The sequence below is a fragment of the Vicugna pacos genome, chromosome 17, assembly GCF_048564905.1.
Source record: "Vicugna pacos chromosome 17, VicPac4, whole genome shotgun sequence".
In the NCBI taxonomy this organism is placed as follows: Eukaryota; Metazoa; Chordata; class Mammalia; order Artiodactyla; family Camelidae; genus Vicugna; species Vicugna pacos.
The window spans coordinates 53,163,080-53,175,345 of NC_133003.1; the positions used below are offsets into that span (position 1 = coordinate 53,163,080).

General features: G+C 59.5%; 1 protein-coding gene across 1 annotated transcript in view; it reads right to left on the reverse strand.

The window, feature by feature from the left end:
* FBLN2 (fibulin 2) overlaps positions 1-12,266 on the reverse strand; it is an 81,454-nt gene that overhangs the window by 67,910 nt on the left and 1,278 nt on the right. The window lies entirely within an intron of this gene.

Sequence of the window (12,266 nt, forward strand, 5' to 3'; positions counted from 1 at the left end):
GCCTGTAGCCACTGTGTGACCTCAGCCAAGGCCCTTGACCTCTCTGAGCCCAGCCTCCTCATCTCTTGAGCAGGTTAACCCTGGGCCGTGGGTGGGGTGCCACGGAGAACCCTGTGTTACGTCCTCAGCACAGGGCCCCACAGACAGCAAGCCCAGCAAGTTGCCAGTACTGTGACTGACCCCACCGCGGAGGCAGGACGGGGCATCCACCAGTGTCCCCTCCCAGGGTTGGCAGCCTTGGAGCCTGTGCCTGGTAAGAGGCCCTATGGGGCACAGGCTGCCTTCCCAGGGCCTCCCAGGGCCTTCCTCCTGGCCTAGGGCTCAAAACCCACACACGCGAAATCTGGTACTGCCAGAGCAGGGCACATGTCAAGCACCAGAGCAGCCCAGATGAAAGGGGCACTGGGCCCAGGGCAGGCCTGCAGCCTGGGCTCAGGGACCCCACACCCCATCCCTTCCCTCCACCAACTTAGGGTCCGGAAGACTAGTCGAGCCCAAAGCGAGTCGGGGTCCAGGAAGTCTGACCGTCCATCTGTCTCTCTGCCATCTTCGTTTTTATTGCTTTCTGTCTCTTCTTAATGTGGTTAAACTCACCCTTTACAGCGTGCAATTCAGTGGCATTTCGAGCGCTCTCAACTTGGTCTCTTATCCTCTCTCAGCCACTCCCTCTCCTCTCTCTGCTGCGTGAATCAACGTCTCTCTGTATCTCTCGGCGTCTCACTCGTTCGGAAGGCCCACGTCTCCTGTCTCTCTCAGGGCGTCTGACTCTTCACCCACCCTGCCCCTCCTTCTCTGTGTCTCCCTCTGTCTCCATCTCAGCGCTGAGGTCTGTCTCTCCACCTTACTCTGGCCTTCTTGGTCTGTGCATTTCCCTCCGACACTGTTCTGGGTCTCTGTGTCTCTCTGGGTCCTGAGGTGCCACATTCTCTAGGACCTGAGGCCTAGACCAATACCTCTGGGCCCACCTTCCATCCCTGCCAGGGGACACATGGCCCAGCGGTTGCCACCTCACACCCAGGCAGCACCCACGTGCCCAGAGAGTGCCCGCCTCCTACCCCCAGAGCCCAGGACTGGGAGGAGGCAGCCAGGAGCAAAGGCAGAGGGGAGGGAAGCCACCTGCCCAGGGTCACACAGCTGGGAGGAAGGGAAGCCAGGAGGTGCCCGGGGTCTGGACGGGGCTGGCCGCAGAGGAGGCACCAAAGCCTGCACTGAGAGCCTGGGCCAGGCCGCTGGCTTTCTGGGCCGCCCTGGGCAAGCCCTTGCTCTCGGGCCCCTTTCCCCACTGGAGTTTGCTCTCCCTCGGGGCCTCTGCACTGGCTCTCCTCTCTGCTGTCCTGCAGTGCCCTTCCCCCTCGTCCCCATGGCTGGCTCCCCCGTGATTAGATACAGGTGCAGTGCCTCAGACCCCCGCGGGGACAGCAGCTGCCCCTCCCACGGCCACTCCTTATTCTCCCTGCTTCTCAGAGTCCTTGTCACTAGCTGCCTTCTAAACATTCCTTTGTCAGTGACCACAGGTAAGACGGCCTGGTAAGACCGCCACCACCCAGCAGCTGTGTGACCTCGGGCAAGTCCCCTGACCTCCCTGGGCCCTGATAAGCTCAACTGTAAAATGAGCTGAATGACAGCAGGGAATATCTCCTGGGGTTGTCGGCAAGAGTAAATGAATTGAGATCGAAAAGTCCTTTGGACGGGGCTCGGCCCCAGGGTGTGCCCAGTAAATATCTGACAATTGAGGGAGTGATAGACTGAGTCCTGCCTTCTGTCGGCAGACCTGAGAGGCGCCGGGCTTTGCCTCACGTGAGCCTGGCCGACTCTCTGCCCCGATGTGCTTCGTTCCCGCTACAGGTCTCTGGGTCGGGGGGAGAGGCCCTGAGCTGAGATTTGGCCTCCCCTTCCTGCCCGCCCCCAAGGCTTGGCCAGCTTTCCGGGAGATAAAGTGGAGCTACTTCCCCATCCTCCGTTATCTGAGCTGGAGGTGCACCGAGGCAGCCGTCCCCTCGGAGCCCTGCCAGGGCTGTTATCACAGACAGAGTGCACATCACCCACCAGGAATCTGGGGGCTGGGGCCCGGATGAGACGCAGCTGGAGGAAGTTCCAGGGCGATAAGAGTGCTCGGAGTGGGCAGTGGCGTTTCTCACGTCGGTGGCAATGTCAGCAGCCTCCCGGGCACCCAGGCGCCAGGGCTGGTGGGCGTGGGGCTCCCCTGCACCCCGGGTCAGCCCAGGTGGGGCAGAGGAGGCCCGCCGGGCTTCCTGGGTCTGCGTCCTCGCCGGGTAGCCCGCAGTGGGTCACGGGGCAGCGCCTGACACCTGAGAAACCGTAACAATAGTAATAACCCCATGCTCCACACAACCGCCACGCGGGGCTTAGAAGCACAGGCCCTGAGGCCAAAGGACCTTGGTTTAAAGCCACACCCCGTGTGACATGCCGCAGGTGGCTCAGGCCTCTGGCCCCGTGGCCTCGTCTGTAACGTAGTCCTGCCCCACAGGACTGTTTTGAAGATGCTCAGAGTGGGTCTGGCACCGGGTGAGCCCTCGATTCAGTGCTGCTGTTGGTGCTGACTGCAGACAGCCTAGACTGACAAGAGCCAGCAGCGGTGCCCAGACCCTCCTGCATGCCTGGGACCTGGGAGACAGCGTGCGGCCACCGGCTCCCTGAGCCATGGGCCTGCGCTCCTGCCAGCTCTTCCTCCGCTGCGGCCTCCGACGGCCCAGGGGACCCCCCTTTCCCCAAGGGTGGGCTCTGCGCTGGGCCAGCTTCGTCACAGCTCTTGCCCCACATTCAGCATCTGATGTGGGGCAGCCGTCTGTCCCCAGCTGCAAAGGAGGCTAGGAAAGCGCGTGTCTGGGCCCACCCAGGCTCCGGTATGTTCCATCAAGATGGGAAGGACATTCAGAGCTGATGAGCAGGGATTTTCAGACAGAGCCCCACCCCCCCACCCCACCCCCGCTCACCTGGGGCGGCACTGCCTACCACCCCTCTGCTCAGCAAAGTCCCGGGCAGCACAGCCGACCTGAGCCTGAGGATAAGGCCATCCTCTAGGCTCTCCCGGGGACGTTCTGCTTCTGCGAAATGCCCGCATCCACGCCCTACCCCACAACAGTGAAATGTGAGTCTCTGGAGGGTGCCGCCGGGCATGAGTATTTTTTTAAGCCCCAGCTGCCTGGAAGGTGCTGCCAAGTTTGGAAAACACAGCCTCCCTGAAGCCTTCTAACGCCGTCCCTCCCCAGGGGGCGAAGAGGCTGTAGACTGGGGACGTGCCCCCCTGGGGCCCCTGGAACTCCCTGCTCTAACAGCCCTGAGTCCCAGGGCCCATGCTGGCCTCTTCCCTTGATTCCTGCACCCAGGAGTGGGCCACACCACCAGTGGACACACCCCAGGTCCCAGGGTGGCCAGGCAGCTGCTGGCAGGTGGCACGGATGGAGCGCAGTTATGCGGGCACACAGCCCCTAGGACGCGGTCCAGGCCCACTCTGGCCTGGACCCCCACCTCTCCAGCCTCATCACCCAGGCACCCACTATCCGTAGCCCCCAGCATCCTACTCATCAAACCAATGAAAGGTTGACTGCACTGGGAACTGCCCCACCTCCCTGCCTTTCCGTCCACCGTGGTGCCGGGCCACCTGGGACCGACACTATCAGCCACCCCCACTCTTCACCTAAGAATTGTAGAAACGTGACACCGGCCCACGGCTGCCTGGCCAGACTACCTTCCCAGCCTCCCTGGCAGCGGTAGGACTGTGGCAGTTTGAGGCCATTGAATGGGGGCAGAGGTGGTGTGGCCTCTCCCTTCCCTTTCCCCTTCCTGCTGGCTGAAGCGAGGGCCTGAGGGTGGACACGGAGCCAGGGCCCTGCCTTGTATACCAGGTGGAAGTCACGCTTGGACGGAAGGCACCCCTGAACATGGTGGAGCCGCCACGCCTGGCCCGGAACTTCACTAAAGGAGGAGCGAGCTCTCATACACACTAAGCCCTGAGCCTGTTAGGCCTGAAGCCATCCCATTCCTGGATTTTTCGGTTCCACGGGCCAATGAATTCCCTTTGGAGCATCAGCCAATTTAAACTGGGGTGTTACTACTTGCACCTAAGAGTCTTGGCTAAATAGCATGAGCTTCAGTGAGGCGACATCACCTACCAAGCCTGGTGCCAGCACTTCCCAGGCCCACTCTGGACGCCGGGTTAGCCCTCAGGGGTTAGTCTTCATGTCACCCAGGCTCTCCCCAAGGGTGCTTGGCCTTAAATAAAGGGCACATGGACTGGAATGAAAAATAAACTCGTATCTGTTAACCATACACTGAGTGCCAAGCATTTTAATAGGCAGCCTGCACTGATCAATTTGTGTGGTCCTCTAAACAACCCTAGAGTTAGTAGGTAGTCTTACCCCCATTTTACACACAGAGAAACTGAGGCTTGGTGGCCTAGCTAGGGCCCCAGCCCAGAGCAGCCCGAGTGCAGAGTCCACATGCTTTCCCTGCCCTTCCAGAGGCAGGAGAGGAGCACTCTGTAGTGGGGCAGTGAGTTCCCCATCCCTGGGGTGTGAACAGTGACTGGGTGACCCCTTGGCAGAGTGGCTGGAGGGACTAAAGCACATGGAGTGGGATGTGCGGGGAGAGGAGATGGGGGAGGCTGCTAAATTTTTTCCCTCATTCTAGGGTTTCTCTACACTTTCCCAAGATGTCTACTTATTCCAGGAAAGCTGCCCGGCTGACACCTTCCATCTGGGAATGGTCAGCCCCTACCTCCTGTGGCCTCGCTCACTTGTGACTCACCCCCCGCCCATCCCTCAGCCTGGTGTGATGAAATTTCTGGCACTTCTGAAAAGTTCTGGTCACCCCAGACAAGACGTGGCCCGGCCTTGTAATCAGGCCAGCTTTCCTGTCAAGGGGCAGAGCGAGGCGGCCAGGGCGCTCAGCTCAGAGGCTGGGACCTCCCTAGTGGGCTGGAAAACTAGGCCGAAGGGTCTCAGGGGCAGCCCAGAGACAGGAGGCCTAGCCCCAGGGTGTCTCTTGCTCACTCCAAGACTCAGTTTTCCCATCTTCGAAGTGGGAGCAGCTGACTCTGATTATAATAAATAAGTTCAGAAACACATAATAAAACATTCAACACCAGCAAATCTCCCTTCAACCTCTTTCGTTCTATACCTGTGTGTATATGCGTGAGCAAATGTATGAATGTATGCCCACAATCGAGTTCTAATGAACACTTTTTCTGCTATGTATTTATGTGATACAGTGTGGCCAGTTTTCTACATCAAAACATACATCTACACAAGCAGTTTCAAGCTGTCCAGGGCTCCACTGTCAGAGAGCCACCGTTGATCTGGTCCTCCACTGAGGATTTCCACTTTTCTTTACAATAAAAAAAAGACTTGAAGGATATCCTTGAATCCATATTTTGGGGTACCTGTCCACCTCCTGGAAGTTGCAAGGGTGAAGGGTGGGTACACTTTTAAATGCTTGCGATGGCGCCTGCCAGAGGGACACAGACTTCCTCGCACCAGTAACGTGAGGGCGCCTGCTCCCCCGCCAGCCCCGGGCCCTGGGCATCCGTGGTCCTCTGGTTTCAGCCACTCTGCCACGTGCAGATGGGATCCCCTTGTCTGAAGCTGACCGTCCCTGTAAATGTTTACCAGCCATTTGTGTTTCTTCCCCCGGACAGGGTCTCCACTCACTCTCGCGACTGAGGTGCTCCTCTTAATCGTCGCTGAGAACTCTCTGTGCAGCAGGAGCGCTGCCCTTGTCTGCACTGGCCCACACGGCAGACGCCTCCGTCTTAACTTTGAGTCTGCATTTTTTTACTCGTAGGTCTTGTAAAACTTGACCCAGAATTTTCCAGAACTTTCTTTTGTGCTTAGAAAGGTTTTCCCCACCCTGAGATAGACATAGTAAGCTGCCTCTGTGTTCTCCCAGCTCTATTCATTCATCCGTCCATCCATCTATCCTTCATTCACTGTTACCCTTGACTCTAACCCCCAGGCCTCTGGCTGCCTGTGTCCCAGAGCTGGTGGCTAGGCCCTGAGCACAAGGCCTTCTCAAGGGACAGGAATTTACAGTCATTCCTGGAAGCCTCCCCTTCTAGGAATGTGGGGAGGGAAAACACGTTTCTATTTAAATAGGGAGCGAGTGTTTGGCCTCTGAGGCTTCAGATGCCCCCCAGTCACCTGGCCAGGCTCCGCCATCTCGCCTGTCACCAGCGTCCTTCCGAGATGCACTGGTCTGAGGTCTCCCGGCCTTCTCCTGCTCCCTCCCTAAGAATTTCCTTGTACGTCTAATACTATCTTGGCCAAATTCTTTTAGGCATCCTGACACCCAAACTTGTGCAGCGACACAGACAGGAAGCAAAGCCACCCTGGCTCCACGCAGCCCGGGAAGTGCTGGGCTGGCCGTGCCCCTCGCCCCCCACACACTGGAGGCCCAGCGCCGCGTGCCCAGCCTGGACGGGTGACGACACTGGCATTCAGCACTGAGCTTGGGTCCGCATCCAGGCTCCCTCCGCCCCACCCGCCCCCGGCAGCTTGTGCAAGCCCCAGGCCCACCGCCCACCCCACCCCCACCCTGGACTCCGGGTCCTCCGGTCTCGGCCTCCCAGACCAGGGCCCTGGCCCCCGCCCAGCAGGCTGTTTCCTCATCCCACCCTGAGACCCCCGGGCCCCACTTGGCTGTAGTAACGCCGGGGGGCAGGGCCCCGAACACCCTTCCCTGAGTGGAAGGAGTCCAGACCCTCCTGCCCCAGCTCAACCCAGTAGAAGGAGCCAGAAAATGGGGTCTTCGGTGTGGAGAGACAAGTCTCCCTCCCACGGAGAGGGGACTCCTCCCTGGGCTCCAGCCCACACTCTGGTCTTCAGATCGTCCTGTGCGTCCTCAGTCAGAGCCCCGGGGGTACTGCCTTCCCCCAGGACCCACCCCAGCTCCCCCAGTCCCCACAGCCAGCTCAGCCTGCGCCTGTCCCAGGGCTGGGCCAGCCGCTGAGCACGAGGCCCTAGGGCTGTCTGTGCAGCCCAGAGAGAAGATGTGGTGTTCACTCGGAGAGCTGCAGGGAGCTGCTAGAGAATTTTAGTGGGAAACGCCAAGGTGCAAGGGTCCCAGTGGGAGTTTGGACGAGGGTGGTGGCATGAGGGAGCGGTAGGATTGAAGAGATACTGAGGGGAGAAACTGCACAGACAGGTGTGATGCTGGGAGCCAGGGAGAGGGAGATGCTCGGATGGTCCCCCAGCTTCCAGCTCAGGTGCCACTGACAAGTTGCTGAGGGGTGCCGGGCTGGGCCTTCTGCCACAAGTCACAGTATACTTGACTCAAAGAGGCTTAAGTCAAAAAAGGAAGATATTGAATTCCATAATGAAAAAATACAGAGGTGAACTTCAAGCATAGCTGGATCCAGATGCTCAAATGTCTCCAGGAACAAGTTTCTCCCCCACTTGTCCCTCAGCTCTCCTCCCCTCTCCTCCATTTTCCACCAAGAGCACCTCTCCTGGTGACCAAGATTCCCAGCAGCTCCATCCCACAGCCCTTCAAGTTCAGACAAAAATGAAGCACTAGCCCGCTGGTCTTAAGCTTCTCTCCAACTGGAGGGGCTTGAGTCAGGGGCCTGGGCCTGGACCAGTCGCTGCAGCCAGAAGAGCGGGCCGTCTGATGGGCTCAGCCCAGGTCGTACGCTCTCCCCAAAGCCTTAAGGGGGGTGACGAACCTCTAAACAGAAACTGGGGGCTGCTGGCAGATGCTGGCAGGGAATCTATGAATGACCCCAACAGGGCAGGTGAATTTGCATCCTTGGGTTTGAAGTCAACGTCTTTTACATTCGATTTGGATGCTGTCGGCACACGTGTTTAAAGTATGTTCTCTGTAAAACTGTCAACAGGCACAGGGAGACTTTGTCAAGCTCGTCAGCGATGGGCTCTCAGGCCCAGAGCCAGTCCAGCCAGTGACAGCCCAGAGACCCCCGAACCTCTCACGGTCCCCGACTCTTGCCGGGCTGGGCACCAGAGGCCACGGCAGCCCCGTGGAAGCAACATGGGCCTGATGGGAGCCTCGTCGCCTGTGGCTGGTGACTAATAATGAAACAAGCAGGCTACACCCATTGCAAAAATGTTAAGCCAGCAGGAGAGAATGTGACACGAGCCCAGTGGCTGATTCCAGTTATGTGAAAATACCGGGAGGGATTGTGAAAGACAGGGCCTTCCAGATCCAGATGTCCTCTCCCAGGCCCCTCCCCAGCTGAAGACTCCCCCTAAGCTTCCTTAAAAGTGTGACTAGCTCCAGGTGCACCCCTAAACTGTTACGTAGTTTGGGCTGTTTTGAACTTGATTAAAATAGACCTCCTGTAAATGGTCCTCTTTGCACTGGGGAGAGCGCCCGGGGCAGTCTGCAGCGGGCCTTCATTTCTTTTCAGTGCTGTGTAATAGTCCACTGCCCCCAGCAGGCCGGGCGAGCCTCTGGTCTATGGACATTTAGGCTGTTTATTTTTTCCTGCTACAAGCAATGCTGCTGTGATCGCCCTTGCACCAGTCCTCCTGTGAGATTTGTACCAACCCCCTAGGGCCAGCCTCCAGGAGGGTAGCGCTGGGTCACGGATGCACACGTGTTCAAGCTCACCAGCTCAAGCCAAGCTGCCTTCTCCGAGCGTTTGTACCAACACATGCTCCCGCCAGCTGCTGCCGCACGCTGCCCCTCCCCGGCAACCCTTGTTAACACTGGCCCGTGCAGCAGGTGTGAGACAGTATCTCAGTGTGGCTTTACTTCACGTGTCCCTCGTCACTAACGTGGACGAGCATCTTGACGTGTCTGCCAGCCATCTGCATTTTCTCTTGCGGGAAATTTCTGCTCGTATCTTTTTGCCCCTTAAAATAGAGTTTTCTTCTCAGCGATTACTGATTTCTAAAGCACAGTCTGGCCACGTGACTCCCTGCCTTTAGCGCTTCCGTGGCTCCCCAGGGGCCTTAGAGTAAAGCCCACGCCCTACGGCCAGGCCAGCAAGGCCCTACAGTGGTTGGGCTCCCGTCTGCGCCTGCCCTCGACAGAGTGTTCCCGACTCTCCTCTCAGTCTCCCTTCCCCTCCGCCCCTGCAGGGCTGCTTCCACTGGCTTGTCCACACCCTGCTCCCTGCAACCTTCCAGCTCCTGCTTGTGCTGTGCCACCTGCCAGAAACACCCTCCATCTACCCACTGGCCCCACGTCCTTGCCTGCTTGCTCCTCTCTCAGCCTAGGGGTCCCAGCTAAAACATCCTTTCTCCAGGAAGACCTCCTGGCTTTCCCCCACCCCTACCCAGACTGAGGGGCCGCAGTGCCTGTGTGCTCTGTCCCCCAGCACTGCTCCTGTGTCAGGAGGCTCACCAGCCTTTGCCACCAGACACCAAACTCCCTGAGGGTTAGGACTGTGACTGTTTTGCTCACTTATATTCCCCGTAATGGGAATGTGGCTGCCCAGAGCCAGCTCTCCAAAACACTCTGCAGAAGACAAGGATGGACGGGGCAGCGTGGGGCTGTTAAAGAAAGTGGCTGCACTGACACAGACCCAGGGCAGGGGTCCCAGGGACCACTAGGAACTGACATTAGGGTAGAGGAGGGGAGGGCACAGGACTGGGAGTCAGGGAGCTGGGTTCAAGTCCAGACAAGTTCTCTGGACAAGTCTCTTGCCTTGTCTGTTTCCCCGTCTAACAGAGGCGAGCCCTGGCCTTCCTCCCATCACAGATATTTCCCTGGAGGGCCAGTCTGAGGTCTGACCCACAATTTCAGGCCTAGGGAGCAGACGGACCTTGGACGAAACAAAGGGACCGTGTTCTGGGCTCTTTCAAATGACGTCCCAACGACAGCTTGGCTGCAGCTGAACAAAATCACACGCGGGCGGAGGGGTGGGGAGGAGGGGCGGCAGGCGGCAGGCAGCATCCCCAGCACGCCCTCGGCACCTGGGCCCCACCAGAATGCCAGACACACGGGCTGTGAGGAGAGCACCCCTGCCACCCCAACCCGGCCCGGCCGCGCCAGGCCCTCGTCTGAGTCTCCTGTGGGCCTGAAGCTGCCAGTCGAAACATGCTCCCTCCTTGGCTCGTGCAAGGCTGACGCCAACCCTCCAGGCAGGCACTGCCACCAGGCCCGTTTAACAGATGAAGAACTTGGGAGTCTTGGAGGTCACGGTCGCAAGCCCTCAGACACAGCCGGGGGGCAGGGGCTGGACCACGCGCCACCGCACTGCCCAGAGGCTCCCTGCCCGGGGTCACACTGCGGTGCCCTGCAGGGCTCTCAGCAGTCAGGTAGGGGCGTCCTGGCCTTCCCCTAGAGAAAACGGGGCATTGGTACAGCCTCCCTCAGCAGATCAGACAATGGATGGGATGGCTGTCATTGCCCAGCCGGCTAGACAGCTTCAAGGGGAGGAGCAGGCCTCAGCCCCACTCACCACTTCGTGTCCGGAAATCTGCAAAGTATCCACCCACGTCGTCCCCACCGCCTGCTGCCAGCCGGCAGAAGGTCTCCCGTGGAGAACCTGGCTCGGGTCCCATCCACCACCCGCAAGCTGTGTGACGTGGGGCAAGGGGCTCCCTCTTTGGGCCTCCGTTCTGTGGTCTGTGAAATGGGGGTGAGGCCTGTTGGGGGAGAACCATGCGTGCGAGCGGGCCCTGTCTCCCCAGCAGGCCTGCCCGCTCTTCCCTCAGCTGGAAGCTGTTTGAATACCCACGGGCAGACCAGACAGGCCAGCGGGTCACGGAGCGTCCACGCAGCTGCAGACGATACCGCAGGGAAAGCAATTTACGGCCACACACGGCAGCGTGGCTATCGCTCACCAACTTGGCCAAAGGGATCGGTGTGAAGGATTACGCACGGAGGAGTCCACTGTTTATGAAGTCCTGGAACCGGCAAAACGAATCTGTTCCACTGGAAGTCGGGAGCGGATACCCTCAGGGTGGCTGTGACTGGAAAGGCACAGAGGGGACTTTCGGGGGCTGCCTGGGCTGTTTCTCAGTCTAGGGGCCAATTTCGTGAGCCTATTTGGCTTGTGAAAACGCAGCACGCACACACTGATGCTGGAGGCAAGAGGGGTTACCCAAGGACGGGACTGCCGTTAGCTGCGGCGTTCCCCGAGGTCTGCCTGTCTTTCTGTTAGGTCTCCGAGGGACGGCAGAGAAGGGTCCAGTGGCAACCAACGTCCATTCCCTGCCAGCCGCCCTGTAGCCCCCGAGGGCGGTCACTGCGGCCTCCGTGGTCAGCCCTGCACACAGAGGGCTCCTGGCCCCAGGGCTGCACCTGGCCCACGAGTGCAGGGCCCCTGAGTGTCTGGAGCTAACCTCAGCCCCTAACGGGCAGGATGGCTGGGGGAACACCTGGCTTCCTCGCCCCCTCGGGGACCTCTGAGGGGTGCTCTGCACCGTCCCTTCAGGTTCCCCCCCGCTGGCTTGGGCCCCAGGTCCCCCATGGTGACTCGCTCGTGAACACTCCCCCTGCTGGTGACTCTCCTCCTTCCCCTGCCTCGCACCTTCATTGTGCTTTCTGGGGTCACTCTGCACCCAGATCCTTGCTCCAGATCACCTTTTGTGTCCACAGATGACAGAACAAGGGAGACGGGTGGACAGATTAGCCCTATCTGGGAAAGAAGAGGCGGGAAGCCAGCCTCAGATCTAATCAGGGCCCCTGTGTGGCCTGCGGTGAGTCACCGCCTTATCTGAGCTTCTCAGTAGCCCAGGGTGTTGAGAGAGATTTTTATTTTAGCAGGAACTGGGGCCCAGGACCCAAAGCTAACAGCAGAGAAGCACCCGAAGCCTACATTCTAAAGAAAGCCAGGAGTCAATGGGGGCCAGGCATAGCCTGCAGCTCCATCCCTGCCCCCAGGGGCCCCTCACGCCCCGCCCCACCCGGCTGAATCTGTAGATGGCCAGGAGGACAGGGGTCCGCAGTCATCAGGACTGTGCACGTTCCTTGCAGGGCATAAGCTGCACTTCCCTCCCCCACAAGGCCAAATCCCCAGGAGACTGGGTGAGTCAGCAAGGACACAGGCCCCACTCTCAGTTTGGATCTCATCTCCTGCAAGGGGCTGGCGGCCCTGTGTCCTGGGCCCGCAGGTGCCAGGGAGCGGCGAAGGGAGAGAGTGGGCGGGGCAGACAGCGGCCACAGGGACTGTCTGCGGTGCCCACTGATGGTCACCACGATAAGGGGCCAGGCATAGCTGCCTTGTCAGCTCCCCACCCCAGAGGGTCGCCTGGTGATGAGGGACCACAGCTACAGGGGACACTGCAGGGTGCAGGGAAAGGGTCCAGCTGGGGCCCGGTGCCCCAGGTCAGGGCTCT